Raw genomic sequence first — 15,659 nt, forward strand, 5'->3', positions numbered from 1 at the left:
ACGCGACCAATCACAAAGCCGGAACGTAATTTTAAAATACTGAATGCCTAGAAGGACCTGAAAATTACGTCACGGCTTGCTGTGATTGGTCGCGTCGCGGCCACATGGGCGGCACGCGACCAATCAGAAGCCATGACGTCACGGAAGGGAGGAAAAGCGCGCATTTTAAGCAAACAACGCTGCCGGTTCCCTCGGTGAGGTGAGTATAGCAATATTTTTTATTTTAATTCTTTATTTTACACATAATTATGGTTCCCAGGGCCTGAAGGAGAGTTTCCTCTCCTTCAGACCCTGGGAACCATCAGGAATACCGTCCGATACTTGAGTCCCATTGACTTGTATTGGTATCGGGTATCGGTATCGGATTGGATCCGATACTTTGCCGGTATCGGCCGATACTTTCCGATACCGATACTTTCAAGTATCGGACGGTATCGCTCAACACTAGTGGCCACAGACTATTGGACCAAAGGATGTAGAGCGGAGTCTACGACTACAGTTACTACGGCTTTTGTTGTGTTTTATTAAAGATTTGTTTGATCGTCAGTTTAACGTGCACAAGTCTCTCCCTTGAAAGTGTTAAACCTCAGGAATCAATGTTCGTATTCAGTGACGGTAAGCAGAGGAAGATGGGCGGGCTGGATCTTATGTATACATAAGGCCAGACATGAGATTGGTTTTCAGGTAAAGCAATCATTCCATTACTCTTGTTAGTGTCTCAGAGGCTTCAATTGAGCCATTGTTTCATAGGAGCCTGTATATTACGTTGTATATTAATCTGTGAATGCCTGCTGATTACATATTGCATCAGCCCACTGCAGTTTACTAATCTACACATGTCATGTCTCACGACTTGGGAAATCATTCAATGTTTGCATTGCTTGTGTTCTATCCTTCTTTCTAGGCAGAAGTTTGCTTTTCCCTGTATTTTGTCCCAACTCTCTCACTGTAGTCCTGTGATGTATGTTTGTTCACGCCCTTATTCTCCATTTTGTCATCATTCCTCCATCTGTATGCATCCTACTACATGTCCTCTTTTGAATATTCCTTTTTACTTGCTACTTTCATCATAATACAAGAATTTCAGTTAAAGCAATCCTCTTTTCCTGGAGTCTTCTTACATGAGAACGTGGCTGAGTTAAGCTGTCTGATAAATCGGTATGAACGTGATTACAGGTCAATACGGAAGCGCCCAAAAGAAAAGGTCTATCCAGTCACCACTGCGTTCTACATACCCATGAGTCAGAATAGTAAAAAGGAATAGCCTGCCTTCAGAGACAGTAACTCAAGGTCTGTGCTGAACCTCAGTGGAAAAGGACCTTTCCCAGATACACAGTAACCCAGTTCCCAGCCAGACCCCAGCGTGCATAGAAGCACACACTGCAGATAAACAGTGAGAAGTATAACCCTCATCATCCACTCTTACTGCCTGCAAACAAATCATGTCTGAAGCGAGGTATACAATGTCCCTACCAGACTTACAAACACAGGAAAGAGACCCAGATCCCCATCCACCAGCTAGTGAAAGGGGAAAACGTACAGTCAAACCTACATGGAAAGTCATGAAGAATTTAGAGACTGAAAAATGTGTTGTATATAGTGATGTGTCTTCACTATGGGAGAAAGTGCTGAGTCACATAGACACTGTATCAAGGCCTGCTTCTCATGAGTTACCACTTGAGGGAGCCCTAGAACAATTATGCACAGCATACCAAAGGTATATGGAGAAGACTGACCAATACATTATTCTCCTGAAGAAACTGAATCTGCCAGAGACTTTAAAAGAATTGCAAAGTTTCCAGCAGCTTAATTCTGAAAGAGACTACACCGTACGCGACATTAAGACAAAGATAGAGGCTAAAATTGCACGGACACCAGATGCATCATCTCGCTCATCCAAATCGTCTAAGCACTCAAAACGCTCATCTAGGTCAAGTTCATCAAAATATTCCACTCTCAGCCAGCAGCTTATAAGGGCACGTGCTAAGGCAGAAACGTCTAAGATACAATCAGCCTTTGCGCAAAGGAGAGCAGAAATGGATGCAGCCACAGCACAAAAGAGAGCAGAAATGGATGCAGCCACAGCACAAAAGAGAGCAGAAATGGATGTGGATGCAGCACGCAAGGAAGCTCTGGAGAAGTAATGTGAGCACGCAACAGCCATGGCGGAGTTAAGGATCCTGGAGCGAGCTATCAGTGGGAGTCAAAGAGACAGCATCAGTTTGTGTGAAGTGGAGGCAGAGGACCCTATTGAACGCACAAGAGACTACGTGCTAAGCCAAAATGGCGAACCACAGATCATCACTAACACTCCTGATGGCGTTCATGCTTCTCCAGGGCACCAGGATGCCGATCCACTTACAGAACCCTACACTCAAGGTCAGTACAATGCTCCCAAACTTGAACTTCCTTCGTATTCCGGTATGCACCAAGACCCTGCATTTCATCAAACTCCACAGGCTATTATCTACACGCAACCCAATATACCGGCAGGTCATTATACTCCCGACAACCGCACAGTGCCAGCTCCGCATGTAGCAAAGACTATACCCACCAAACCGGTTGCTGGACTAAATGCATATGCCACTCCATACTTACCCACGTTTCATGGCCAAGACATCTCCACCCCTATGTACAACACCGCTCAACCTACATTCGTGCATCCTAAGTCAGAAAGAACAGACATGTCCGACTTCGCAAGGTACATGATTCGCCGCAAACTCACTAAAACCGGTCTCACAAGGTTTGACGACCAACCTGAAAATTACAGAGGTTGGAAAAATGCCTTTAGAACCGTAACTAGTGACCTCGGCATCACTGCTGCCGAAGAGCTGGACCTGCTAATCAGATGGCTAGGACCACAATCCACAGAGCGTGTCAAGAGACTCAGGTCTGTACATATCAGTAATCCAATGGCTGGTCTCATGGTTGCATGGGAAAGACTAGAGAAAAACTTTGGCAGTCCAGAAGCCATAGAGGATGCACTGTTCAAGCGTCTACAGAGTTTTCCAAAGATATCAAGCAAGGACAGTTCAAAGTTCCTAGAGCTCAGTGACTTGCTGTTAGAGCTCCAGCTGGCCAAGCAGACACCCACCTACCTGGCCTCAGCTATCTGGACACTGCTCGTGGAGTAAATCCCATTATCTCCAAGCTACCATACAACGTACAAGAAAGGTGGACTACACTAGGGTCAAAATACAAGAAAGACCATCAAGTGTCATTTCCTCCGTTCTCCTACTTCTGTGAGTTTATAAAAAACGTCGCAGAGTGTAAGAACGACCCAAGCTTTTCCTACGAAAAATCCAGTGGCCCAGCTTCACCTCCTTCTAAATACGTGAGCGCACGCTCGAATGACAGAAACCGCAGGGGTCCAGTGTCAGTGAAGAAGACGGATATTCTTCCCTTACCAACATCAGCCCCAGGCAAGAGTAACAAGGATGAAAAGATAGAGAACCCAAATCGTGAGTGTCCCATCCACAAGAAGCCACATCCCTTAAAAAAGTGCATCGGCTTCAGGAAGAAACCGCTCCTAGAACGCAAGGAGCTTCTAAAGAAGTTCGGGGTATGCTACAGATGTTGTGCTTCTACTGAACACCTTGCTAAAGACTGCAAAGCTACAATTAAGTGCATGGAGTGTGACAGTGAGGACCACGTACAAGCACTTCACCCATTCCGTCCCGACGCTACACTTACTCCTTCCCCCACCACGAGCCATGGCGGGGAGGTCGCAGCTCAAACTGCAAGCCATACCACAATATCTTCTTCATGCACAGAAGTCTGCAGAGAAGACCTCTGGGACAAGTCCTGTGCGAAGATTTGCCTGGTGAACGTATATCCCAACGGTCACCCAGAGAAAGCCGTAAAGGTGTACGTCCTTCTGGATGATCAGAGCAACCGATCACTTGCAAGGTCAGAACTCTTTGATATGTTTAACTTAAAGGGAAATGCTTACCCTTACACCTTAGGTACCTGCAGTGGTGTTACAGAGGTTTATGGGAGAAGGGCCAGTGGTCTTACAGCGACATCTCTCGAGAACACCGTCGAGATACCGTTACCTACACTGGTCGAGTGCAACCAGATTCCATCCAATCGAGAAGAGATCCCAACGCCAGAGGCTGCTCTTCATCACCAACATCTCAAGGGGATAGCAAACAAGATACCAGCCCTCAACAACAGTGCAGATATCCTGATTCTGCTTGGCAGAGACATTCTCCGGCTGCACAAGGTGCATCAGCAAATTAACGGACCACACGATGCACCATTTGCCCAACGCTTAGATCTAGGCTGGGTAATCATAGGCAATGTTTGCATACATAAGATGAAGAGACCTAACAACATCTCCTCTTACAAAACACACATCTTGTCAAATGGTCGCAGCACTCATTTCCAACCATGCCCACATCACTACTGGGTGAAAGAGAAAGTGAGCAACACCAAGTGGCAACAGGAATCCTTCAACAACATGAACACGCTCCAGTCCTGGGAAGAAAACCTCGGGTCATCAGTGTTCGATTCCACAAGTAATGACAACAAGTTGGCACCCACAAGGGAAGATAAAGAATTTATAAAGGTTATGGATAAAGAATTTGTTCAAGACGACTCCAACAGTTGGGTAGCTCCTTTACCCTTTCGTTTCCCAAGAGTGAGGTTGCCGAACAACCTGCAGCAAGCAACTGCAAGGTTCTCATCCTTAAAGCGTACCCTAAAGAGGAAACCAGAGATGGAGAAGCATTTCATTGACTTTATGCAGAACATCTTTGACAGAAATCATTCTGAACCTGCGCCACCACTGAGGGAGGGAGAAGAATGTTGGTATCTTCCATCCTTTGGTGTCTATCACCCTCGCAAGCCTAATCAGATCAGAGTGGTGTTTGACTCCAGTGCTCAGTTTGAAGGCCTCTCTCTCAATAACCTGCTCCTAACTGGGCCCAACCTGAACAACAGCCTCCTTGGAGTATTGATCCGCTTCAGACAAGAACCTGTTGCCATAATGGCCGACATTCAGCAGATGTTTCATTGCTTCATTGTGAAAGAAGACAACAGAAACTATCTTAGGTTCCTATGGCACAAAGACAACAATGTCAACAATCAGGTCATAGACTACCGGATGAAGGTCCATGTCTTCGGCAACAGTCCCTCAGCTGCTGTGGCGATCTATGGACTGAGACGGACAGCCCAGGAAGGTGAGAGAGAGTACGGTTCCGATGCTCGGCAATTTGTAGAGAAGAACTTCTACGTGGACGATGGGCTCAAGTCCTTGCCCACAAGCGAACATGCAATTGACCTACACAGGACACAGGAAATGCTATCCACATCAAACCTCAGACTCCACAAGATTATCTCTAACAGTCAAGAGGTAATGAACGCGTTTCCATCTGAAGACCATGCCACAAACCTAAAGGACCTCAACTTGGGTTCCGATGTTCCTCCAACACAGCGCAGCCTTGGTCTACTGTGGGATATCAAACGGGACACCTTCACTTTCCAAGTGTCACCCTATGACAAACCCTTTACCAAACGAGGAGTCCTATCTGTCATAAATAGCATCTATGATCCTCTCGGGTTTGTAGCACCCATCACTATTCAAGGCAAGATACTGTTAAGACAGCTTACGGCCGAGAACACGGATTGGGACACCCCGCTCCCAACTCAGAAACAGCAAAGGTGGGAGGCGTGGAAGAAGTCTCTGAAGTTCTTAGAGCAACTCCAAGTCCCACGTTGTTATTCTCCAAGATCACCTTTGACTGCAATCAGAAGAGAAGTCCATATTTTCTCTGACGCATCTACAGAAGCCATAGCCGCAGTAGCTTATCTGATGACCTTAGGAGCTAACAAGGTACACTGTGGTTTCATCCTGGGTAAAGCCAAATTAACTCCAAAGCCTGCACACTCTGTACCCAGACTCGAGCTTTGCGCTGCGGTATTGGCAGTAGAAATTGCTGAAGTTGTACAAGACGAAATGGACATTACAATTGATTCCTTTACCTTCTACACTGACAGCAGGGTGGTACTCGGGTACATTCACAACCAAACAAAGCAGTTCTATACATATGTGAGCAACAGAGTAGAGCGCATCAGAAGTTTTTCTACCCCCGAGCAGTGGCATCACATCTCGACCGATTTAAACCCAGCCGACCGAGGTACAAGACTCGCAGCTGCTTCTAAGCTTGGTGACATGTGGTTGACGCCTCCCAGTCTCCTGTACGAAGATTTCTGTGCGAACAACACCAAAAATGCTTATGAGCTGGTGGAACCAGAATCTGACAAGGAGATAAGACAAACTATCTCTGCTCACTATACTTCAATGACATCTAGGCAAGGTTTGAAGTCTCATCGTTTTGAAGCTTTTCAAGCTGGTCCTCCGTTGTACGAACTGTAGCTCGTCTCATTCACATTGCTCGCTGTTTTACAAAGGACAAGCCCTCAGGGTGCCATGGTTGGCACGTGTGTAAGAGTCGTCTTACTGCCGAGACATAGACCATGCTGAACAAGTTATCATCAGGTGTGTGCAACAAGAATATTCACATGAGATTGGCAGTATTACCAAGGGAGTCAGCGTGTCCAAAAACAGCACTCTACTCGACTTGAATCCAGTAGTCGATCATCTCAAGTTTCTAAGAGTGGGAGGACGTTTAAGTAAATCAGAACTATACGATAAGGAGCAGAACCCTATCATCATTCCAGGTCGACATCACGTCACTACTCTGTTGATTCGGCACTATCACGAACGAGTACAGCACCAAGGCAGACATCTTACTGAAGGTGCCATCAGGTCTGCTGGCTTGTGGATCATGGGAATGAAGAGGTGCGTCTCTTCAGTTCTCCATAGTTGTTGTGATCGCTTTTTGGGCTCCCCTAGTGGTGGCTGGTGGTACTGGAGACTTGTGTGTTCTTTTCTGCCTTGCTCACCTGCTTCCATCAGTTTTGGGAGTTCCCTATTTAGCCTTGCTCTCCAGTCACTTCCTTGCCGGTCATCATTGTAACCTGAGTCATTCAGTTGTATGTTCCTGCTACTAGTCTGCTGATCAGCTAAGTGGACTCTTGTCCTTATTGTTTTGTATTTTTGTCCAGTTTACAGTTTTGTCATTTCCTGTTACTGGAAGCTCTTGTGGACTGAAATTGCCACTTCTGTGTGATGAGTTGACACAGGAGTTTTAAAGTAATTTCAGGATGGGTTTTTGAAAGGGTTTTTCAGCTGACCGTGAAGTCCTCTTTTGTATCCTTCCTCTATCTAGTAAGTGGACCTCGCTTTGCTAAATCTACCTTCATACTGTGTATGTCTTTTCCTCTGAACTCACCGTTAATATATGTGGGGGCTACTATCATCTTTGGGGAATTTCACTAGAGGTAAGCCAGGTCTGTTCCTTCCTCTTTCAGGCGTAGTTAGTTCTCCGGCTGGCGCGTGGCATTTAGGCAGCCGTAGGAATGCTCCCTGGCTACTGTTAGTTGTGTGGTAGATTTAGGTCACGGTCAGCTTGAGTTTCCATCACCCGAGAGCTAGTCTGTAATTTTTGTGTTTCTGATGTTCCCATGCCATTGGGGAATCATGACAGTATGACCGGCCACTGTTAAAGTAATTGGCAGAAGAAAGGAGAGTAAAAGAAGTCTGTAGATTTTTTTTTTTTTTTTCCTCTCATGTTTGCTACTTAGTTGGCTCAGTTGTATTTCTGCTCTATTTACAGCCTTGCCTTTCTCTCCTTCTAATCCTTGAATGGCTCTGATCTCTCCGGTTTAAGGATGGACTCTCAGAGTTTGGCTGCAGGTTTAAATAATCTTGCTACGAAGGTTCAGAATTTACAAGATTATGTTATACGTACTCCTATTTCTGAACCTAAGATTCCTACACCAGAGGTATTTTCCGGAGATAGATCTCGGTTTCTGAATTTCAAATGTAATTGTAAATTATTCCTTTCTCTCAGACCTCACTCCTCTGGAGATCCTGTTCAGCAGGTTAAGATTGTGATTTCTTTGCTGCGAGGTGACCCTCAAAATTGGGCATTTTCATTGACACCAGGGGATCCTGCGTTGCTCAATGTGGATGCGTTTTTTCTGGCCTTAGGGTTGCTGTATGAGGAACCTAATTTGGAGATTCAAGCTGAAAAAGCTTTAATAGCCCTGTCTCAAGGGCAAGATGAAGCCGAGATATACTGCCAAAAATTTCGTAAATGGTCTGTGCTTACTCAGTGGAATGAGTGTGCCCTAGCGGCAATTTTCAGAGAGGGCCTTTCTGATGCCGTTAAGGGTGTCATGGTGGGGTTTCCTACGCCCACAGGTCTGAATGAGTCCATGACAATGGCGATTCAGATTGATCGGCATTTGCGGGAGCGCAAACCCGTGCACCATTTGGCGGTATCTTCTGAAGGGACGCCAGAGAAAATGCAATGTGACAGAATTCTGTCAAGAAGCGAGCGGCAGAATTATAGGCGCAAAAATGGCTTGTGCTTCTACTGTGGTGATTCCGCGCATGTTATATCAGCATGCTCTAAACGTACTAGGAAGGTTGACAAGTCTGTTTCTATTGGCACTTTACAGTCTAAATTTCTTCTGTCTGTAACTCTGATTTGTTCATTATCAGTTATTACCGTGGATACCTATGTGGACTCTGGCGCCGCTCTGAGTCTCATGGATTGGTCCTTCGCCAGGCGCTATGGGTTTGATTTGGAGCCTCTGGAAGTTCCTATACCTCTGAAGGGTATTGATTCTACACCTCTGGCTTGTAATAGACCACAGTTCTGGACGCAAGTGACTATGCGTATGACTCCAGACCATCAGGAGATGATTCGCTTCCTCGTGTTGCATAATTTACATGATGTGTTAGTGCTTGGATTACCATGGTTACAATCTCATAACCCAGTACTGGACTGGAAAACTATGTCTGTGTTAAGCTGGGGATGTCGGGGGGCTCATGGGGACATACCTTTGGGTTCTATCTCGTCATCTATTCCCTCTGAGATTCCGGCATTTTTGTCGGATTTTGGGGATATTTTTGAAGAGCCTAAAATTGGTTCTCTCCCTCCCCACAGAGAGTGTGATTGCGCCATAGATCTGATTCCAGGCAGTAAATTTCCAAAGGGTCGTTTGTTTAACCTATCTGTACCTGAGCATGCTGCCATGCGAGAGTATGTTAAGGAGTCCCTGGAAAAGGGACATATTCGTCCTTCTTCATCACCTTTAGGAGCTGGGTTTTTCTTTGTCTCTAAAAAGGATGGCTCGCTGAGGCCTTGTATTGATTATCGACTCCTGAATAAAATTACTGTCAAATATCAGTATCCGTTGCCGCTGCTTACTGATTTGTTTGCTTGCATAAGGGGGGCTAAGTGGTTCTCCAAGATTGATCTCCGTGGGGCGTATAATTTGGTGCGAATTAAGCAAGGGGATGAGTGGAAAACCGCATTTAATACGCCTGAGGGCCACTTTGAGTATTTGGTAATGCCTTTCGGCCTTTCTAATGCACCTTCAGTTTTTCAGTCCTTTATGCATGATATTTTCCGTGAATATCTGGATAAATTTATGATTGTGTATTTGGACGATATTTTGATTTTTTCTGAGGACTGGGAGTCTCATGTTCAGCAGGTCAGGAGGGTTTTTCAGGTCTTGCGGGAGAATTCTCTGTGTGTAAAGGGTTCTAAGTGTGTTTTTGGGGTTCAAAAGATTTCCTTTTTGGGGTACATTTTTTCCCCTTCTTCTGTTGAGATGGACCCTGTCAAGGTTCGGGCTATTTGTGACTGGACGCAGCCTACTTCTCTAAAGGGTCTTCAGAAGTTCTTGGGCTTTGCTAATTTTTATCGTCGATTTATAACTGGTTTTTCTGGTGTTGCTAAACCTCTTACGGATTTGACTAAGAAGGGTGCTGATGTGGCCAATTGGTCCTCTGCCGCTGTGGAGGCCTTTCGGGAACTTAAGCGCCGCTTTTCGTCTGCCCCTGTGTTGCGCCAGCCCGATGTCTCTCTCCCCTTTCAGGTTGAGGTCGATGCTTCCGAGATTGGAGCGGGGGCGGTTTTGTCGCAGAAAAGTTCCGATTGCTCAGTGATGAGACCTTGTGCGTTCTTTTCTCGAAAATTTTCTGCCGCCGAAAGAAATTATGATGTCGGTAATCGGGAGCTTTTGGCCATGAAGTGGGCATTTGAGGAGTGGCGTCATTGGCTTGAGGGTGCTAGACATCAGGTGGTGGTTTTGACTGATCACAAGAATCTGATTTATCTTGAGTCTGCCAGGCGCCTGAATCCTAGACAGGCGCGCTGGTCGTTGTTTTTCTCTCGGTTTAATTTTGTGGTCTCATATCTACCAGGTTCTAAGAATGTGAAGGCGGATGCCCTTTCTAGGAGTTTTGAGCCTGATTCCCCTGGTGATTCGGAACCTACAGGTATCCTTAAGGATGGGGTGATATTATCCGCTATTTCCCCAGATCTGCGACGTGCTTTGCAAGAGTTTCAGGCGGATAGACCTGATCGCTGTCCACCTGGTAGACTGTTTGTTCCTGATGATTGGACCAGTAGAGTCATCTCGGAGGTTCATTCTTCTACGCTGGCGGGTCATCCTGGAATTTTTGGTACCAGGGATTTGGTGGCTAGATCCTTCTGGTGGCCATCTCTGTCTCGAGATGTGCGTGTTTTTGTGCAGTCTTGTGATGTGTGTGCTCGGGCCAAGCCTTGTTGTTCTAGGGCTAGCGGGTTGTTGTTGCCCTTGCCTATTCCGAAGAGGCCTTGGACGCACATCTCGATGGACTTTATTTCTGATCTTCCTGTCTCTCAGAGGATGTCTGTTATCTGGGTGGTGTGTGACCGTTTTTCTAAGATGGTTCATTTGGTGCCATTGCCGAAGTTGCCTTCCTCGTCTGAGTTGGTTCCTTTGTTTTTTCAAAATGTGGTTCGCTTGCATGGTATTCCTGAAAATATCGTTTCTGATAGGGGTACCCAGTTCGTTTCTAGATTTTGGCGGGCATTCTGTGCCAGGTTGGGCATTGATTTGTCTTTTTCGTCTGCCTTCCATCCTCAGACTAATGGCCAGACGGAGCGAACTAATCAGACTTTGGAGACGTATTTGAGGTGTTTTGTGTCTGCGGATCAGGATGATTGGGTTGCCTTTTTGCCGTTGGCGGAGTTTGCTCTTAATAATCGGGCTAGTTCGGCCACTTTGGTTTCCCCTTTCTTTTGCAATTCGGGGTTTCATGCCCGTTTTTCTTCTGGTCAGGTGGAGTCTTCGGATTGTCCTGGAGTGGATGCTGTGGTGGATCGGTTGTATCGGATTTGGGAACAAGTGGTGGACAATTTGAATTTGTCCCAGGAGAGGACTCAGCGGTTTGCTAACCGCCAGCGTCGGGTTGGTCCTCGCCTTCGTGTTGGGGACTTGGTGTGGTTGTCTTCCCGTTTTGTCCCAATGAGGGTTTCTTCTCCTAAATTTAAGCCTCGGTTTATCGGTCCCTATAGGATTTTGGAGATTATTAACCCTGTTTCCTTTCGTTTGGACCTCCCGGCATCTTTCGCTATCCATAATGTGTTCCATCGGTCGCTGTTGCGGAGATACGAGGTGCCGGTGGTTCCTTCTGCTGAGCCTCCTGCTCCTGTGCTGGTTGAGGGTGAATTGGAGTACGTTATAGAGAAAATCTTGGACTCCCGTATTTCCAGGCGGAGACTCCAGTATCTGGTTAAATGGAAGGGCTATGGTCAGGAAGATAATTCTTGGGTAACTGCCTCTGATGTTCATGCCTCGGATTTGGTTTGTGCCTTTCATAGGGCTCATCCAGGTCGCCCTGGCGGTTCTTGTGAGGGTTCGGTGCCCCCTCCTTAAGGGGGGGGGTACTGTTGTGATCGCTTTTTGGGCTCCCCTAGTGGTGGCTGGTGGTACTGGAGACTTGTGTGTTCTTTTCTGCCTCGCTCACCTGCTTCCATCAGTTTTGGGAGTTCCCTATTTAGCCTTGCTCTCCAGTCACTTCCTTGCCGGTCATCATTGTAACCTGAGTCATTCAGTTGCATGTTCCTGCTACTAGTCTGCTGATCAGCTAAGTGGACTCTTGTCCTTATTGTTTTGTATTTTTGTCCAGTTTACAGTTTTGTCATTTCCTGTTACTGGAAGCTCTTGTGGACTGAAATTGCCACTCCTGTGTGATGAGTTGACACAGGAGTTTTAAAGTAATTTCAGGATGGGTTTTTGAAAGGGTTTTTCAGCTGACCGTGAAGTCCTCTTTTGTATCCTTCCTCTATCTAGTAAGTGGACCTCGCTTTGCTAAATCTACCTTCATACTGTGTATGTCTTTTCCTCTGAACTCACCGTTAATTTATGTGGGGGCTACTATCATCTTTGGGGAATTTCACTAGAGGTAAGCCAGGTCTGTTCCTTCCTCTTCCAGGCGTAGTTAGTTCTCCGGCTGGCGCGTGGCATTTAGGCAGCCGTAGGAATGCTCCCTGGCTACTGTTAGTTGTGTGGTAGATTTAGGTCACGGTCAGCTTGAGTTTCCATCACCCGAGAGCTAGTCTGTAATTTTTGTGTTTCTGATGTTCCCATGCCATTGGGGAATCATGACACATAGTTGTGTCAAGTGTCGAAGGTTACGAGGAAAACACCAACAACAACAAATGGCGAACCTCCCAGCAGATCGACTGAGCATAGACCAACCGTTTTCATATGTTGGTGTAGACGTCTTCGGGCCATGGTCGGTTGTTACCAGGAAAACCCGCGGAGGAGCCGCGAACAGTAAGCGATGGGCTGTCCTATTCACCTGTCTCAGTATCCGTGCAGTTCACATCGAGGTTATTGAATCCATGGATACCTCCAGCTTCATCAATGCCCTAAGAAGATTCTTTTCCATCCGGGGACCTGCCAAGCAACTCCGGTCCGACTGCGGCACAAACTTTGTAGGAGCCTGCAAGGAACTGCAGTTTGACAACTTCTTGTCCGACAATGGATGCACTTGGGTGTTCAACCCTCCACACTCTTCACACATGGGTGGATCTTGGGAACGCATGATTGGTGTTGCACGAAGGATCCTCGACTCCATGTTGCTGGACCATAAACTTCCCCTTACTCATGAAGTTCTGGTCACCTTCCTCGCAGAAGTGTCAGCCATAATAAATGCTAGACCTTTGGTTCCAGTATCATCCGACCCCGATGCTCCAACGATACTTACTCCAGCTACACTCCTTACACAGAAGATTGGAGCCGCTACAGTCCCACCTGGGAATTTCGATAACAAGGACATTTACAAACGTCAGTGGAGACAAGTTCAACACCTGGCTAATGTGTTTTGGCATCCCTGGAAGACCGAATATTTGCACTTGCTTCAAAACCGTCACAAATGGCAGACGCCCAGTCCCAATCTCCAAGAAGGAGACCTTGTTCTCTTAAAGGATAAAGAGGCTCATCGTAATGACTGGCCAATGGGAATTATTACCAAGGTCTTACTCAGTGAGGACGGAAAGACTCGTAAGGTAGAAGTTAAGGTGACAAAAGGGGGCTCTACCCGAACCTTCTTCCGCCCGGTCACTGAACTCGTGCTGCTTCTACGAAAGGAGGACATCACATGAACTGAACATGCTCCTGGACGTTGCTCACGGCGGGGAGCATTCCTCTTCATTCTCCAGTTTATTGAACTGTTAACATTCCCATTGGATTCTGGGTTGGTGGAAGAGTTGGCATGTTTGCGGCTTCCCCAATCTGAAGATGGGTTTAATATATTTGGACTTATCTTTCGGTTTGATCTACAGGTCGACAACAACGAGTTTGGACTGATGTTTATTATTGCATGCATGTTTTCTTCCTCTTGTTTTTTCAGGTTCGAACGACTTCGAAGAATTACGGACATCGTGAAATCCAAGGATTTCAGACGGGGAGTGTCATGTCTCACGACTTGGGAAATCATTCAATGTTTGCATTGCTTGTGTTCTATCCTTCTTTCTAGGCAGAAGTTTGCTTTTCCCTGTATTTTGTCCCAACTCTCTCACTGTAGTCCTGTGATGTATGTTTGTTCACGCCCTTATTCTCCATTTTGTCATCATTCCTCCATCTGTATGCATCCTACTACATGTCCTCTTTTGAATATTCCTTTTTACCTGCTACTTTCATCATAATACAAGAATTTCAGTTAAAGCAATCCTCTTTTCCTGGAGTCTTCTTACATGAGAACTTGGCTGAGTTAAGCTGTCTGATAAATCGGTATGAACGTGAGCACAGGTCAATACGGAAGCGCCCAAAAGAAAAGGTCTATCCAGGCACCACTGCGTTCTACATACCCATGAGTCAGAATAACACAATTTAGGATGAATATACAGGTTAATTGAACAATCGAACAATGAGGGATCACCTCCCCTCACCTTCCCCCAACCCTGTGTAAGAATGGATGAATGGGAGCTGTGAATATAAAATATAAAGTATCTGGCTCACTCTTGGGAACCATATCTTTATCTGGTGGAAACCAGATCTGCCCCAATGCTCATCACCGAACCCAGGTTGGGACAATCAAGTCACCTGGCAGTATACCTGACTGTGCTCGGACAACGTCCTAAGCTTGCCACTACCTCCTCTTTGTTTGTACCAAAAGCAGGATGCTACTGATTGAGGTAGTTGCCCCTGGATGCCCTGAAGTCGCAGATGTTCTAATCCTTGGAGAGCCAGAGGAAGGATGAGACACTGACATTTGCACCATCTTTCTGGGACCATACTATATGTTGTTGCTGGCTGGAGCTGGATATATGTGCTATGGTTGTAGTATCCGTCATCTGGAGGGGCATGGACTGTGACTACACACTATACTGGCAGGAAATGCAAAAGCTGTGGGCCAACAAAAAGTTGGAAGATAATAGGTACAGGGGCAGTGGAACTACAGGCCCTGGGTTGGGTTCTTGTGGATTGGGGATATTTCATTTTGGCCATCTAGCTGGGATTCCTGTAAAACCATGGAAGTAAGGAATAAAAAATAGTTGCATCGCTAACCTGCCTAGGTGATTATTACAACTCACAATTTCAGATCCTCACAATAAGCTTTTCTGATTGCTTTTTATTTGGATTTTTCTCACACAGAATTAACAAAAACCATCAATTCAATAATTGTTGAATCCATTTTTTTGCCCTGTTCATTGTGTGATAAAAGTGACAACACTTATTTATTCTTCAGGTCATTATGATTAAAGCGATAACAGATTTATATATTTTTTCATGCTTTGTTGCTCTTATAGACTAAAATCAATATTTTACAAATATGAATTTTTTTTTGCATCACCATATTTTGAGAGCTGTAACTTTTTAATTTTTTTCCCGAATAAGCCAAGTTTTCCCATGGCGCTCACATTGACGACAAAAGGTGAAGTGAGTTAATTGGCTTTGATCTCCCAGGACCTGTCTGACGGCACCGCGATGCGGTCTGACGATGCTCGGTGTCTCTGCTGGATGACAGGATGTATGGTCGCATCATGCAACCATGCAGCCTGCCAGACCAGTCGTGGGACAAATGGATTAGCAGCATCTCTGCGGAAAAGTGAAGAATATTGTTGTTTTTTTATTTTTAACTCTTTTGTAGAAGACCATGGCATTGGTGGAATGGACGAGGTCTTAAGTATGGTTTAATTAAGATTTATTAAAGGAGTCTGCGTCTTTCTTTCAATTAAAGGACTGTATTTTGGGTGTCTGTGTTTTTATACAATATGTCTATGGGGTTAGTAATGGGGGCG

Source organism: Ranitomeya variabilis, chromosome 6 (assembly GCF_051348905.1).
Source record: "Ranitomeya variabilis isolate aRanVar5 chromosome 6, aRanVar5.hap1, whole genome shotgun sequence".
Classification (NCBI taxonomy): Eukaryota; Metazoa; Chordata; class Amphibia; order Anura; family Dendrobatidae; genus Ranitomeya; species Ranitomeya variabilis.